Raw genomic sequence first — 18,623 nt, 5'->3', positions numbered from 1 at the left:
GTTAAGTCTGTGACAAGACTTTGTTTTAGGCATGGAAAAAACTGCAATAAAAAATATGGACATTTAAGCACAAGTGATTGACTTATAAACAGGGTTGCAAAACTGGGTTTAGAAATTAGATCTAAAATTGGAGTTAAATGTGTACTAAGTTACAATCTGATAGAAACTAGAAGTTCTGTGCTGTTGCATAGGAGGAGGATTATAGATAATAATGTAGTGTACAAAGAGCAAGAAGAAAATATTTTCAAAGTTTTCACCATGTAGAAATTATAAATATTTGAGGAGATACATGCTTAACCTTATTAAAACATCATGCAATGTGTATGTATAAAATACCATATTGATTCCATAAATATGTATGATTTTGTTCTATGTGTCAATTAAAATAAATTTAAAATTTATCAAACAACTCAAAGTATAAATATAACAAATAAGATACTTCTTATTGAACTTAGTCAACCAAAAACATTTTTGGTTCTGTCTTCTTGTGGTATGCTCTTAGTATTTCCAATTTATTTAACTTTTTAAATAAGCTTAACAAAACAGTGTGGGAGTATAACCTGTCTGGATTCTTCAGTGTTCCTGGAAAAAATCCCTAGATTTCTGATTCCTTATATAGCTTAAATTAGATTTCTATGACCATCTTGTCTAGTTAATTGCTCTAATCCAAAGGGGTAATAAGCTTTCTCTTACTTCAAGGAGAGGGTCAAATGTTCAGAGCCAAGAGGAGATCCCTAAATGAAACCCCAGAGTCCTGGGAGAATGGAGAGTAAGTTAGTATTTACATGTCAAATTAGTGCAGAATTTAGAGAAAGCTTAAGCTTTTAAAAGCTGGGAGACAGCGGACTCAGGCTTTGATTTTCTTTGATTTACGTACCAATGTTTTATTTACGTGCCAATGGATTGGAATTAAGACTTAAGGCCATTACACTTCCAAGGAGACTCTTTCAGGAGAGGAGGGGAGTTGTGCCTCATTCCTCTTCGTAAGCAAATAAAAGTCATTTTCCCCATGCTTAATCTATGGGGCATCCAGCCACCTATGTAGGAAAAAATTCATCAGCTCTCAACCCATTGCTCCTAGTTGCTCTAGGATTGTGTGATTTGCTTATGGAGCTTAATTAGTGTACATTAGATGCTAGTTGGGAGACTCCAGCACACCCAACACTTTTACATTAATTGTTTATATTTGATCAATATATGCTTACATTTAAAGACAACCCCCTCTAAGTAATTATTAATAGGGCCACTTGAGACACTTTTGATCACCTGTCCTGTGGGTCATTCATGTTGGGTTCTGCTAAAGCTGTTTCTCACTGTTCTATTCAGGCTAGAATGTGTCTGTAGATAGTGGCCCTAATCCCAGTTTGCCTTTGGATACACAGAGAGACAAACCAAGGAGTAAAACAACTGCAAGATTCCTGCTGGGGCCACTCCTAGGCTTCTTTCCCCACTTCCTCTCCTGGCAACCCAGTAGGATATCCTATGGTGACTGGTCCATGGTGCTTAGCGTAGAATACCTCAGTGACTCACCTCTGTATGAGCCAAACTGTACTCTCCTGTGCTGCTTCCCATCAGACTCTAGCCATTGAGAGAGGGATATTTTGCATGGAGTAGTTTGTAAGGAAATGCCTGGGTTCCCTTTTTTCTCGTATTAAGCCTTTACACGCCTGTAGGGATTTTCCCCACTGTTGTTTCTGCTCTTGTGTGTTCCTCTAGTTTCTTTGGCTGCAAAATGGGAGGCTAATATCCACACCCTTTTTCACAGCAAGCATAAACTCTAGCCCACAGCAAGCTTAAACTCTCAATTCCAGCCCTTATCCCTGCTGATTCTAATTCTCCATAATTTCCTCACATCCTGTATAAACAAGGGACAATTCTTACAGACTAAACTACATAATCATATAGACATGTAGAGCAGAGGAATACACCCCAGCAGAAGTCGTTCTCGTTTCATGGGTAGTCACATTTGGAAGTTTGATAATGGCAGGAGGGGATCCGTCATAGCTGCTGAGTCTGAACCCTCCAGGATCTTTGGCATGCAGCAAACATGGTAAGACAGCAATAAATGCAGCAGAAACAGGGAGTGATAGAACTGTGGCATGGTAGCACATAGAACAAGAGGAAGATGCCACTGGGGAATCCAAGAGTAAGTTAATTACATCAGCAGCCATATGATCCATGTTATTTTTCTTAAAAGCAGAACAAGCAAGCTCAAATGTTTACATTTATGATACATTTCAAAACAATCTAATATTTCTCCTGTAATTTCTTATACTAGCATGAATTTCTTAGTTTGCAGACAAATTAGTTTCCTAGTTCCAAGATGCATTTTCTTTTCTTTTTTTTCTTTTAATGGAAATTTTTTTGTTTTGTTTTGTTTTTGTGGTAGCTACTCAAGCAGAGACAAAGAATTTTGTGGAAAATCTGTTTTAAAGAAGGAAGATTTTCTTCCATCCTCATTTTTTGTCTCTCTCTCTTAGTTCTTTCTTCCCTTTCTTTTTCCCTCCTTATCATTTTTTTTCCTTCAAATAAGACATCAGTTAACTTTCAAGAGAGTTGATCTTATCTTTCAGGCAGGAGTTATCATCAAGCTTTGCAAGATCTTTCATTTAAATTAATTTTGTTTTTTTAACTGTGTATTCCCATTCCTCATTCATAATCTCTACCCACTAGCCCTCATAGCATTGTGTGTGTGTATGTGCATGTGTGTGTGTTTGTGTGTGAGTGTGTTGTTAAGCTAAAAAAATGTGTTTATTTCTGGGTTCATGCCTGTTTGTTAAATCACATCTGATTATGACTCTCACGCTCTTTGTTAACATCTTTATTTTTGTCATGTAGGAGCTTTTTGCTGCTATTTCAGGATGTTTCATAATATTTCATTGCAATGCAATTCCTATAGAATATTTCTAAGCTCTCTCATCTAAAAGTGCACCAAAATGTCACTATTAGGTTCCTTTCTGACATTATCTCATGGAACTGTGCAAGATTGTTTTGAAGTATATTACAAATTTAAACATTTGAGCTTGCTTGTTCTGCTTTTAAGAAAAATAACATGGATCATATAGTTGCTGATGTAATTAATTTACTCTTGGATTTCCTTCTCTGCAGTGAGTAGATTCAGGTTGCAGATCACAATATATTTAATTTCACTACATACTTCCAGACTTATCTCCAGAATGGTTTTACTGATTTCACTATGTCCAGTACCATTTACCTGTTCCCATTTCTCCACATCTTTACCAAAGAATCCACAGAGTACAACTTTATAGGTTTTGTTAAACATACAAATGTAAAATGATTATCATTTATATTTCAACTTTAAAAATTGCATGTGAAACTGTCATCGGTTTATACATTATAGATTATGAGGGTATTTTCTATTGGATTTTTTTTTTCATCTCTGTTTTGGTTTAGAAAACTGTTCTTGAGTGAAGAATAATGTTTATATTTTTTGCTTAAACAATGTTTATATTTTTTGCTTGCTTTTTATGTATTTTACATAGCATACATCTGAGTTAACTCTGAATACATAATTTGAGAATACCTTAACTGAGATGCTTGGGACTAGAAGTGTTGGGGATTTCATATTTTTTTCCAGATTTCAAATATTTACATGTACATAATGAGAGAGAGTGAGTTCTTGGAGTTGTGACACAAATTTAAACACGAAACTCATTTATTTTTCATATTGATCTTATACACCTAGTCTGAAGTTTATTTATCATCATATGTGGTCAAGTATGGAGATTTCCTTTGCAGCATCACACTGGCTGTCAAAGAGTTTTTGGTTTTGGATTATTTCAGATTTCAGACATAGATTTGGGATGCTTGACAGGTATTACAAGTGAGCTCTTCTTTACTTTTCTCCAGGCATGGATTTATTTTCACAACACTGGCTGCTGAATTAATCTTTTCCCTACTGAAATTTTGTTTAATCTATATGATATTCACAAGAGTGTCTTTCTGAACACTCTGTTCTATTACTTTTGTTTGTTTGTTTGTTTGGAGCTAGAGGAAAACAGTTTTCTTTGCAGTAGTTTAGTTGCATTTCTTAAAATCTGACAGAACAGATATTTCTTCTTTTTAAACAAAATTAAGATTTTTTGACCTTTATTCTGTAAAATTTTTATTCCATAAGAAAATCTTACTGAAATTTACATTGATCTATAAAAATGATTTTATAGATAATTTGGGTAGAATTATATTTTAAAGAGGATAAATTTAGTCTTTGAATTTATTCTTTTTTATCTCCTTTAGTTTAGACTTACATTCTCTTAAATTTTTGCTGTGGTAATTTCCACACACATTACAGTTGTCAATGCTTTGACTTAAGGTTTATTTTCTATTATGTGTTTCTTGGAGGAAGTCATTACTTTTTAAAATTTGCACTGTGAATTATACCTTAGACACAAAAGGCACATGCCATATATCTGCATAACTTAAAAATAAAAGAAATATAATATAACTCAGCTCCCATCTTAAGAAGTAAAATAATACTATCTGTTTTTCAGGATTTTTTTAGGACTCTTCCCCCAACAACTCCTCCCACACTCCCCCCCACACAGACAGAACAGAGAACACTGCTATCTTCATTACAAGCTGAGCATCTTTAATCTGAAAATACAGTCCAAAATACTCTGAAATCTGAAAGTTTTTGACTAACAGCTTCATACCACAAATGGAATATTCCACATTTTATATCAAGTGACAGGTCATAGTCAAAATACTTTTAAACGAAAAAGATTGTATAAAATTGCATTCAAGTCATGTGTAGAAGGCATGTAAATAATAAATGACTTTTGTGTTTAGACACTGATCCCATCCCCAAGATATTTCATTATGTTTATGCAAATATTCCAAAGTTCAAACAAATCCAGAATCTTATCATCTTCTTGTTCTAAGCATTTCAGAGAAGGGATACTCTACTGAGTTATTCATGTTCTTCCTTTTACTATGGTTTTATCTTAACTGTCATAAACAATATCTTTATTTGGTTTGCATTGAACTTTATAAAAATGAGAATATATTTTGTATATTTTTCTCAAATTTTCTTCTTTTGCTCCAACATTGTTTATAAGAATGAGCATGTTGATGCACATAACTGTAGTTCATTCTTTGTTATCATTATAAAGTGTTTGATTGTCTGAATGTATAATGAGCTACTCACAATTCCCATTACTTTTTGGCAAACAGGAAGTTTTCAATATCCTTTAATAGTGACAAACACTGCCATAAACTTTCCTATATATGTTTCTTGGTATATATGTGCAAGACTTCTCTGGGCAGTGATTCTCACAAAATGTTCTTGAAATATTAACATCAGTACTTCTTGGGAAATTGATAGAAATCCCAGGTTCCTTAGTTTTACTTTGGTCTTACTGAATCAAAAATTCTAAGCATAGGATCCAACAATTTATGACAGATCTAGCTTGTCTCATGTGAACACATTGATTTTTCAGGGCCATACTGTACTTGACTACATTCCCTCTCTAATTAGTTCTAATGTTGCATGGCAGTTTTCTGACAAAAGTACTATTCCAATCCTAAACCTCTGCTCAAAATGGGACCCTCTGGTGTACTGAAGCTAATTTTTAAGGAAGGCAATGAAAAAAAATGTTTAAATGAAAAACACACACTCAGCAATGTTAACATTCTCCTACATCTCCTGTCCTTTCCAGAATTTCCCTGTCACATGTAGTTAATAGGTGCCTACTCCCTGTGTTTCAGGAAGGAATTGCTAGGAAAAGTGAAGAGTGACATTAAGCAGGATAATCTTCCTTGGCAAGGATAGTTATTTCCCCTAGTCCTGTGTTCCTTTGCCATTGCTCAGCCTCTGCCCCCTACAGTACTTATTCAATGTCCAGATCCTCACCCTAGTCCATATTTAATTGCCTTATTAACTCCAAGAAAACGACAGTCTTAAAGTAGTCATGATTTACAGCCTACTTTTTTCTTCTGACTATGAATAAAACCATGAATATTTTGAATACTACTAACAGCCATGCATTTCGCTCAGCATATTAATTCCACTATTTCAATTTACCTTATAAAATAATAAAATTTATTGCTGATTCCTGCTTAAAAAGTAAATAGCCATATTATTTTTTTTGCCCTTAATAAACAGAAGGTAGAAAGTTTCTATTCTGTTACCTTTGGAGAATTTGTTTTTATTGCCAAATTGAATTTCTTTGTTTTATTATTTTCCTGTTTGCTTGCTTTATTCTAATCTAGCTATTTTTCTCAGAAAGTTTTGCTTTAGTAGCAATGGTCAATAGTCTCATAATAAATGCACAATTATCTTTGTATTATTCAGCTTTTAGAAATGCAGTGTGTTACTCAATATATATTGGATACACCAAATGATTGAAACCATCAAGCTTAAAAGGAAAGAAAATTGAATAATTGAATGATCTTATAGCAAAATAGGATCACTTTATTGAATTTTAAAATATGAGTGTTAATTATTTAATTTTACTGCACGGTCAACTCTATTTGAAACATGATACACATTTCAACTTATTGCATTGGGAATAGAATATATGCAAACATTCCTAAGAAAGTTTATTCTTCCAGTATTGTTTCTAAGGTTTCCAAAGGGTAGGGATCTTTTTAGAACATTTCCAATGTCTTAAATTTCAACCAGGGTGTAAACAAAATGTTGAATTCATTATAATATTGGTATCTATATAAAAATAAGAATGCCAAGGATTGAATTAATTTCTTCATTATTTCCATATGTTCTAATATCATCTCAGAATTTCAGTACACTCATATGTATTTTTATACTTTTGTAATGACTTCAACCTTACCAGATCTGAGTTAAAAAAGGCCACCTTTTTATTAAACCAAGCTCCTAAGTACTGTCTAACTAAATAAGTTGTTCTTGCAGAAAATGTAGAATTTACTCTCACAGCTAAATCTTCACCAATCAATGAACATTATAATTCTGAATTTGTAGTTTACAGATCACAATGCACTTTTCTCATTTAGAATATTTGGTTAATCCATAATATTTGAAAATACAATGTGACCTTTTCCCCTTGGGAACTGTTTGATAACTCACAGGTTTTAAAAATATACCATTGATAATTTATTACTTCTGTCTTCAAGAGTAGGACCCCATTTCTCTGTTGAGTATGGGTAGTACTTAGTGTCTTGCTTGCAACAATGAAAATGAATCAGAAGCGATGGTGTGCAACTTTTTAGCCTGGTTATAAAAAGACACCATAACTTTCATCTGGGTTGTTTTTTCTCTTGCTTTAGCTGAGAAAAGCCAAGAGCCTGGAGCAACTAAAAGGACACTAGTGTAACCCTTGAGGAACCAAGGCTTGCCAGCAACCATATGTTAGGTTAGAAGCAAATCCTTCTGCTCCTGCTGGGTCTTGAGATGATAGCAGCCTGACTATAAAACCAGAATTGTTATAATTAGCCACTCTTCAGTGTCGGGTTTTTCTGAAACTGAAATAACAGATCTTTTTGTTTTATGTTTTTAAGTTTTGTTGTAGATTTTATGAAGCAGCATTAATACAGTAAAATTTGTGCTAAAGAACATTTCCAGATATTGTTATGATCACTGACATACTAGAATTATGAATACATACTAGTATGACATACATACCACTTCTTACTATTTTTAATCTATTTCCTACTTTGCTAAAATTAATCCTTAAAAAATACAACATATTATATACCATCTTACACTTTATATGTGATTTACAGGACTATATGTTACCTTCTTTTTAGCATAGTGTATGTATTGTATTCTTTTCTCATAATATATGAAAATTTATATATCATAAACTGTATTGATTTTCTAATGCATTTAACTTATTATGAGGTTCTCATGAATCTTAATTGTTGCTCCCTTCAACAAGGGTATGTGGGAGACAGGCAGGAAAAAGGTCCCAACATTAATGATCACAGAGTCAGAGCAGAATCAAAATTTGAAGTTAAATGTTTGAATTCTTAAATCCATGACCTTGACCACATGTTATAACATCAAACTATCAGCAGATTTTTGGAAATATCTATTTTGTGATATGACATAAACATGCCAGCATATTTTTTCAGGCACATATTTTTATCATTTGCATAGAAATCCAGTTTATCTAGAAAAGAAAATGCTTACATAAAGTTGAAGGAAAGATGTTTCTATAATTCAACTATGCAAGAAAGAAAGAAAGAAAGAAAATAGAAAACTTCAAATTTTACTGTATTTCATAACATCTAAATGATTACAAGGGGAAAATTAATATTTGTTCCAGGAGTAAAAAGATACAGAAGAGGTTCAAATCTACTGCTCTTTATTACATTTTTCTTAAGTCAACAGACAAAAAGATTGTTAAGGGATTTTTATTTCTATCCTTGTTTTTGTAAGAGTAAATTTATCTGTTTGCTGTGCTCATTTTTCACATTTTATGAAAATCAGCAGCCACAGGGAATAAAGAATATATGTATGATATATATATATATATATATAATGTGTTGCAAATTGTCAGTATCAACATCTCAACCCATAAAATAAAAATTAGCCTAAAGGAAAGATTACAGATGACTTAGGTATAAGCTTTAAAAAAGCATACTCTTTATTCAAATTTTGGGATTACCTGACTCTTAGCTGATAACATTTTTAGCCCAAATGAACAACTACATTATCCCATCACACCAGATTTCAGATAGTTTCTAAACTACATTTTCTTCCATATTATTATTTTGAGACACATTATAGTTTCAATTCTACACAGGGGAAAGTTGGATGACAAATGTTATGGTAGATATTTTCCTTTTAATTAAACTCTTTGTTTATCTTATCTTTGTGTCTTTTTACTCTTCCTGAACTTAAAAAAAAAAAAAAAAAAAAAAAACATTCCTCAGTTTTATGGGATGGATATGGAACTCACTTCTCAAAAATTTAGCTTTGAAATGCAAAACAGAGATGAAAATAAATAATTCTGTGAATCATCCACATGCCTTGAAGACATCTAGTTGTTTATATTTGATCAACCTTAGTTTATTCACTAGCAACTTTCAGAAAAGGAGCAAAAAAGAAAGGACAAAAGAAAATTTCTTTCTTTCTCCTTCTTATCTCTCTGCCCTCTCCCTATCCATTCCTTCCTTCCTGTCTGAACTTGTACTTCACTTACTATGGGTTCTCCTTCTCTCCTCCTTTAGCTTTGTGAAGATGTAATTTTCCACTAATTTAAGAACCTGATAATATCTTTTTGATTCTCTGAAGTAATCAAAAGGGATATTTATTTATTTATTTATTTATTTAAATTCAGATATAACAGCAGAATTCATTACAGTTCTTATTACATATATAGAACTCAATTTTTCATATCTCTGGTTGTATACATAGTATACTCACACCAATTCGTATCTTTTGACCCAGCTATCCCACTCCTCGATCTATACCCAAAGGACTTAAAAACAGCATACTACAGGGACACAGCCACTTCAATGTTTATAGCAGCACAATTCACAATAGCTAAATTGTGGAAACAACCTAGATGCCCTTCAATAGATGAATGGATAAAAAAAAAACTGGCATATATACACAAGGGAATATTACTCAGCAATAAAAGAGAATAAAATCATGTCATTTGCAGGTAAATGGATGGAGTTATAGAAGATAATGCTAAGTGAAGTTAGTCAATCCCAGAAAAACAAATGCGTTTTTTTTTTTTTCTTTTTTTGATATAACGAACTTTAAAAGGGTTTTTTTTTTTTTAACAGAGTGAAATAAAGGGGCTATTGGCCTTTTTTTCATTTACAGATTTTTTGTTTTGTTTTGTTTTAAGCTGTTTGAAATATTTTGTTAGATTTCATACTGCTCCGCTGTATTACCATTTTTCCATAAGCAAAGGCAAGTCTAAGAATCAAATGAAAAGGCATTTTGAGTATTTCTAAATTTATTCATGCCCATCCCATGTTGTAAAAAATAAATTGAAAACATTTTTACATAAATCCCAAATATATAATGAGTCATTATGAGACACAATTAACCAAGTTGTTTTTGAGCTTGAATTTATAGAAACCTCACTTAAGGGAAAAAGAATTCATCATCTATAGTCTGAAGCACAGTGACATGAAGTCCTCAGAGATGTCTTCTTGTAAACCTGCTCCACTGTATCTCAACTCATTCTGATGCAATTTTTCGAGGACCCTGCCTGGGTGAGATGTGCTCATTAGCTAGTCTGTACTTAGAAAAGATTTCATCCCTGATGGATGACAGCATTGCCCACTGTACCCACCCACTGCTCACCTTGAGAATTACTCATGAGATGTCCACCTTACTTTTCTACACATGAATCCTGTTGCAATGGGCCTTGGGGGTTTGTTTTACTTTTTATATGTCAAGACGTATAAATTTGAAAAAGAAGTGTACCTTCTGCCTTTTTATGTAAAAAGTTACTTTATATATCTATGATAAAATAACATTAAAAATAACATTTTAACCAAGATAAAATGTCATTAAAAATAACATTTTAACCAAGATAAACATTTCTAGAATGTGGCTCCTCTTCATTTGCACAATAAGGTGTGGAAAGCATGTGTTTTTTCTTGCCTGAATTATCAGAAAAGATGAATTTAGCTGGTTTCTATATAATCTTTATTTGCTTCCTATAATACTTAATAAATTCCCTGATGCTCAGCCCAAATAATGATATGGTGTGTATTTTAGAATGGGATAAAACTCTGACCTAAATGGCTGAAACAATTTAACACTAATAGCTCCCTAGAGACTCTAGTCACTTTCTTCAGTCTACTTTGTATTCATGTTTCACTTCTCCCAATACACTTGTGTTTGGAAACAAGAATCATTTCCTATTTATCATTGAATCACCCACAGAGCAGGTTGCAACCTTTTTCACAGAATAGGAGCTTAATAATCTTTTTTTTTTTTTTTTTTTTTTGTCATGGAGAAATGGGAACTGATAATAAATTATGATAAATACACACAATTTAAACTAAGAATTAAGGACAGAAGATTTTGTATAAACCTGTAAAATATTTGCAAAAACAAAGTGCCTTCATTTTTCCATCTAATATATTAGGCAGAGTAAAAATATCTGATTCATAGACTCCTTATTTCCAGAAGTTTGAAGTAATTTAGGGTTTTGCAAAACAACCACTGGAAGATGTTCATGGAATGATATGAATAACATGTGTGTGCTTGAGTTTGGAGAAATTTTTTTATGTATCTTAATTTAAATATAACACTACCATATTTCAAAAAATCAAATGAAAAATAAATCAATAGAATATACATGGTTTTCTCCTTTGCATGGAGTCAAAAATCAGTTTTTTAAAAATTTCATACAATAAGCTTTCAATCAAGTTGTTAAGAGGTCCAAGAGTCGAAATTTAATGCATCTTTGCAGTTGGGCTCTTTAACTTAAAATGCGCGTTTTGGGAAATCAATAAGAATTTTTATGTAAGCATACAGATTAAGTCCATCCTTGCAAAATTTCCAAATATACTTCTTGATAAAAAACTGACCTCTGACTTCAGGAGTCATTTTATGTTCTTCTTTAATTATTTTGTATTTCCAAATAATACTGAATTATTGCTTATAATGGGCAAAAATTATTGTCATGTCTCAAGTTTGTAAGATTAAGTGAAGAAATTTTATGACCAAGTTAAATTGGAAAACAAATTTTTAACTTGAATCATTCAATTTAGAAATATCTAGTTTAAGAGCAAATATTACACATACACAAAAACATACAAAACCCCCTAGCCCCCACCCTGCTTCTTGTTCACAGGTATATTTAAGAACAACTTTTTTTCTGTCTCATGCTTTGTAACATATCAGTCCAAACCCCAAGTGACTTCAGACATTGTAGTCATTAAATATTTCATAATTTTAGTGGAACAGGAGTCCTAGAGCAATGTGATTATGCAGCTCTGGCTGACAGTGTGTCCTAAGATCATCCTCAGTTATCACCTAGTGCAGTGGGCATCTGAAGGCTTCACTAATAAGGAAGGCCCATTTGTGAGATGGCTGAATTATATAGTTAGTAAATGGGGTATTGCTGTGGATAGAAGGCCTGCTTTTCTCAACCAGGACCCCTCTATACAGTGGCATAAATATTGTGCTTGCATGGCATCTGACTTCTCCAGAACCAGATCAAGAGGAAGAGTCCACGTCCTTAACTATCTAGCCTCAGAAGGCAAATACTTTCTCTTCTCCCATTGCTTGTTCCTGTGTGCCTGCCCTGATTTGATGTGGGAAGAGAAGTCTACACAACAAAAAAAGAAAATCCAGAGGATGAGAATCCTTCAGGGCCATTTTTGAGGCTGTCAACTATAAACCTTAATAAATTTAATTGACATATCTATATTCCAGTTTTCTTTTCTATAAACTGGGTGATGTGGGCTAGATTTGGGATCAGAAAACTTCTGTAAAGAGTCAGATAATATATATTTAAAACTTGTGGGCCTTTCATCCCCGTTGAAACTATTTAGCTTTCTTGGGGCAAAAAATTAAATGTAGATGACACACATATGAACAAATATGTTGTGGGTTCCAATAAAACTTTAAGTTACAAATAAATTTGGATTTGTCTCACATGGTACACAAGCTAATCCCTAGAATAGATGACTGCTGATAGCTCTTCCACTTTCACAATTCTAATTCTACATTATTTGTATAAGGTACAGAACTTCCATTCAATAACACTGTAAGATAGTTAACACATGGCATAGATACAAGACACTGAAATATATTAAAGATGCTCTTGTTATACACTAAATTGTGTGTCATCCCAATTTGTGTGTTGAATGCTTAATACCCAATGTAACTAATTCCAAATGTATTAAAGAAATTAACCTGGTCCAAAAAGAGGTCTACCATTTGATGTTTGCTAATTTGAGGTAAGTTCTAAGCTCTTGAAATGTCATTCCTAATAAGAATGATTTGTTTCACTGGGTTTTGTTGTCCAATCAAAGTTACAATGGGAGTTAGTTTGGGCCCCTGGAATCATGCACTCAGTTCAGCCTCCTGAAAGAATGGTGACTTTGATCAGTTGTCTGGACAGTTATTCGCCTTCGTGATGTTGCTCCAATAATGATTCAAGGCTTGTGTGAACTTTGCTGGTTGGCCATATTCCATGTGCATTGTCCCTCATCAATGCTGGCAAAGTAGCACTATCTGTAGCTCTATAGGAGAGCAAAATGGAAGCTCCATTTGGGGGACATTTCCTGGATGAACTATGTGTCTTCTCCCTAGGCTGATTTTAAACTGTATGCTTTTCCTGCAGTAAATCATGACCATAAATGGTTGTTGATTTATTTAAATCTTTCTAGTAAGTTATTAAATATGAAAATGTCTGAAGGAATCCTTTGAAATTGGAATCGGTGTCACAGTTAGTACTCCTGTACCTTCAGTAGATATAAATGCTGTTCTTTAACAAAAGTTTTTATAGGATATGAAGATGCTCAAGTACAGTTGTTTTTCTTTGATTATAATTCCTGGTGGATGCTGCAGTGTACCATTCACACTCCATAAACAAGGCATCTCCCCTACAAAGTGTTGTAACTGTAACTAGCTAAGTTTGTCATGATCAGAAAACTAGATGCTTAATGTTATTTAATGATACATGTATAAGACCTGTACATTAGAACTGAACAACTAAAGGATGACTGTTGAGAGAATTTAAAGAAGAAAAATAAATAGAAATTAGAAAACACTAATTTTTAAGATATTACTGATCTCCAAACTGATTTATAGATTCAACACATTTCTAATCAAAATTTGAGCAGAATTTTTTCAGGAACTTATAAGTTTATTCTAAAATTTATATCAAAATGCAATTAGCTTAAAATAAAAGTAGACAAACTGTCAAGTACAGATGACTATCTATAAGTTAAATAAGGTTTTTTTTTTTGAGGGAACATATCTAGACATTAATTTATGGATATTGTGCTACATCAGCAAATTTGAGCAATTAAAACGGACACTGTGAAGTGTACACACATTAACTAGTTGAAATTTTGTAGAATTTTTTTGAAGTCTGTCTGACCTCTAATAACAAAAGCAAACGTGAATAATAGAAGAAAGAAGGAGGGTTTATTGTTTGATTTCATTATTTACTATAAAATAGAGATTATCAAATTTGATGCTAAATGTATTTTGAGTTAAATAATTCTTTGTTGTGAAGGGATCTCCTGTACATTTGGGGAAAGTCTGAAGTATCCCTAACACATGCAAACTAAATGACAATGCCTCTTTTCACAGTTTAAACAAAAATATTTCTGGACATTGCTCACAATTGACAACCAAGGCTATTAGTCTACAGCAAGAAAGGCAATGCTGTATTGACTTAATGACAGACATACAGGTCAATGGGACATTCTTCATTAGTCCACTTTTCAATGATCAATTGATCTTTAGGACAAATACTGAAGCAATTCAATAAAGAAAATTATAGTTTTGTTAAAAAATGTTGTTGGAGCTATTGGCTATTCATATTGGAAAAATAATTCTTACCTTTATACAAACTACATAAAAAGTTAACAATATTAGTCATAAACTTAAATGGAAAAGTAAATATAAAATCATTAGGATTTTATAATAAAAGAATATCTTTGTAGCTGGGCACAGAGGTGCACGCCTGTAATCCCAGCAGCTTGGTAGGCTGAGGCAGGAGAATCATGAGTTCAAAGCCAGCCTCAGCAAAAGTGAGGCACTGAGCAACTCAGTGAGACCCTGTCTCTAAATAAAATACAAAAAGGGCTGGGGATGTGGCTCAGTGGTTGAGTGCCCCTAAGTTCAATCTCTACTACAAAACAAAACAAAACATTGTAAACTTAATACCAGCAAAGGTTTTGTACAGAAGACTGAAAGCATAAACATATAAGAAAAAATAGTAAATATCATCAACAATTAAGTATTTGGTTGCTTGAAGAAAACAACTTCCATAATGTATGCAGATTTCCATTTCTCTCAAAGTAAAAGAGGGGAATGCAGTACATGAGAAAGTTTTGGAAACAAAATCTAACAAAATGCTTGATTACAGATTTTATAATTGAACTCAACACAAAGACAATAACTCAACACAAAGACAATAACTCAATTCATGTGTGCAATACAAATTGGAAAGTTTTGAATAGGCAAATTCAGAAATTTAATTGGCAATAAGCACACAAAAAGCTTTTCACCAAGAATAGTCACCAGAAAATTAAAAATTAATAGAAACCAGGACACATCTGATAATATAGTGACAGTACGAGATATGTGACAATTGGGACTCCTCTCCAGGGCTAGTGGGAATGCTACATTATGCATCCACATACAAAAGCAGTTTGATATTTTCTTAAGAATTAAACACACACTTATCATATGACCCAGTTATTCTAATCTCAGCTAATTATTGATAAAAATAGTTAAACCATATGTTCACAAAAACTTGCATGCAAATGACCATGGTTTCTTTAACCAAAATAGTCAAAAGTTTGAAAGAAACCAAATGTTCATCATCTATTATGTACAGAGTCTAAGTGAGCTATAGAAAAGAAATCATATTCAACTATAAAAAGAAAACAGTTGCTGACACTCAAAACAACATGATAAGGTCTCAAACAAGGCACATAAAATGGAGGAAGTGAGATGCAAGACAACATACTCTATGTTTCCAAGTACACAAAGTTTTAGGCCAAAGTACAGTGACACAAGCTGGTCAATGACTAGACCATGGCTAGGAGCACTACAAAGTATTAAAAGCAAAAAAGACACAGAAACCCTTTCTCAGAGTGATGGAAATTTGCATGGAGATTTACAACTACATACATTTATCAAAATCATAACTCTATGCACTTTAGAGGGATTATTGTGTTATTTATAAACCATGTTTCAATAATGCTCAATAAATTTTTAAAGGAGATTAAGAAATTAGAATAAAAGAAATTATTTTAAATGTTGATAATATGGTCATATTCATGTCTACCCAACAAAAGAAAAAAATAAAATTGACAGCACCCTGCAAGTATCCATATACAAAATTACCTTACAAAATCATCAGCATTCTTTATCAGAAAAATAAACAAATATTTAAAACAGCAATATTTAATTGATGAGATAAATGAAATGTTAAAAAATAAAGAAAAGTACTTTCATGACCTCACAGAAATTGTTCTCAAACTGATAAAAAGATTTCTAAAAATAAAAAAAGTTAATGGATTTATATCAGAATTAAATATATTTTCAAAAGTATATTAAAATACTAATTATAAGATTAGAGATAAACTTTAAAACAATTTTTGCATCATCTACTATTACTATTGGCAAATTATTAATAGGTTAGGATATACAAGTAAATTGCAAATTGATAGAGAAAAAAATAAATACACAAAACATTCACAGAATATGAGAATGAATGTTTAACATGGGGAAATATGTTTAAACTTAAATATATGTGTGTGCATTTGTGCATATATATTCTCCATATATATCTAGGACTGACAATCAGGCACTCTTGCTTTTTAATTCATGCTAAAAACTAGAGACTTTATGCTAAAAATATTCGCTGTCTCATGCCTTATATTAAAAACTAAAATTTGATTTACATATAAATGTTTTGCCATGGCTGAATATGGGGGGCAGCACAGATGAACATGGGCCAGAGAAGAGTCCTGTAGAATAATCAATATGAGACGGATGAAAGACTATGTTCTGGAATTGGTATTGGAAATGAAGGAAGGCTGTGCTTTTAAAGATACTTAAAAAGTAATGTCAACAGGGGAAGATAATTGATTGAATTTGGGATGATAGAAGTAAATAAAACTTAAGTTCAGTGATGCACACTTAAGTAAATAAAACTTAAGTTCAGCTCAGAAGGCTGAGGCAGGAGGATCACAAGTTCAAAGACAGCCTCAGCAATTGAGTGAAGCCATGTGCAACTTAGTGAGACCCTGTCTCAAAATGAAATTTAAAAAAAAAAAAAAGACTAGGGATAGGGCTCAGCGGTTAAGCACCCCTGGGTCCAAACACTGTACCAAAACACAAAAAAACTTGAGTCCAAATTTTCTGGTTTGAAATATCCATCAGATAGTGCTACTGTTTTCCCAAAATAAAAATACACAAATAAAAGAATGGCTGAGTGTAGAAAGAGGTGATTACTACATTTCTGCACTTACAGAGTAGAGATTCTAACTTAGATGTCAAGTAGCGAGATAGATACATGGCTATATAGCCTTAAGAGAAGTAAGGGTGCTCTAGATCTAGGAATCTAGACTGGGAGTTGTCAATACATATGTAATAAAAATCAAGCCTAAAATAAAGATGGAGAACTGAACATCTAGAAGCAAACATACTGAAGAAATAAACTATATAGTGCCCCAAATATATGAGCCTAAAATTCAAGCCAAAACAGCGTGATAAGTGATGGATGGAAATCAGGAGAAAGAGCTTCCATGAAAGCCAAAGGAAACAATGTTTTTAAGACATAGTGTTCAGCATTGTCAAAAATGACTGAAAGGCCATGAAGAATAACCACTGATGAATATCGATTGTATTTTGCAATTCTTAGTTGAATGATATAGAAGCTGGAGGTCTGATTACAGTGGGATTACATAAGGAGAATAAATATTTATTGAGCACTTACCATGTTCACCAGGCACCATATGGTTCCCTGACCGTTAATTAAATTATTTTTCAAAATAAGCATGTGAGATTGTGATAATGTTTTTATCACTTTATATAGATGAGTAAACTGAGGTACACTGAAGAACAATAGTAAGAGGTTGTTTTTCCACATCTGTTCATGATAGAGACTAGTTAAGTTATATTGAACAAAAGATTGTAATATTTTAATATAATGTAAAACCAAGTTATAAGTAAGTTGCCAGGGAAAAAAAGTGACAAGCAAATAATTTATAAGTCAAGCTATGCCATCAACATTGAACAATAGTTGATCAGAAATTAGGAGAATTAAAAGAATACATGTTGGATAATTTTGCTTGTATGTTTTCCCCAAGACAAATAATTAAAGCCAAGAGGGCTTTTCTGAGGTGAACCCCCAGGGCTTTTCCTGGAGATAAAGAAAATGAGCTTACTCTATGGGTGAAATGTGGTGAGAGTCCTGCAAATAAGCAGAATTCTTATTTTATCAGATCAAAGTTTTTTTATAAAGAAAATGAATGGTCCACAAAAAAAGAATTTTAAAAAGCAACCCTCCACTTTTGTTTGGTGTAAAACCTAATTGACCATGAATATATAAAGAAATCTAGGTCTATGTAGAAAGTCTAATGAGAATTGTGGAATTGTATAAAATATTTCTGAGAATGTTTCTCCAAGATCTTTATCCAAAATACTCATTTCCAATAATTCTGCTGGACTGGGGTTGTGGCTCACCTACCATACGTGAGGCACTGGGTTTGATCCTCAGCACCACATAAAAATAAAATAAAGATATGTGTCCACCTATAACTAAAAGTAAATATTAAAAAAAAATGTAATACTTGCACTTACTGTTGAGCTTTTATAGTTTGATACAAATGAAATTTTAAAATTTGTACATTATTATTTTTTTCTTTTTAATATATTCACATTCTACATACTAATTAAATCAACAAACTTGCATTTATATAGTACATCTTCAATCCAGCAGGACTGCTACACA

The sequence above is a fragment of the Marmota flaviventris genome, chromosome 12 (assembly GCF_047511675.1).
Source record: "Marmota flaviventris isolate mMarFla1 chromosome 12, mMarFla1.hap1, whole genome shotgun sequence".
NCBI lineage: Eukaryota > Metazoa > Chordata > Mammalia > Rodentia > Sciuridae > Marmota > Marmota flaviventris.
Note: the sequence above shows the minus strand (reverse complement) of the source record.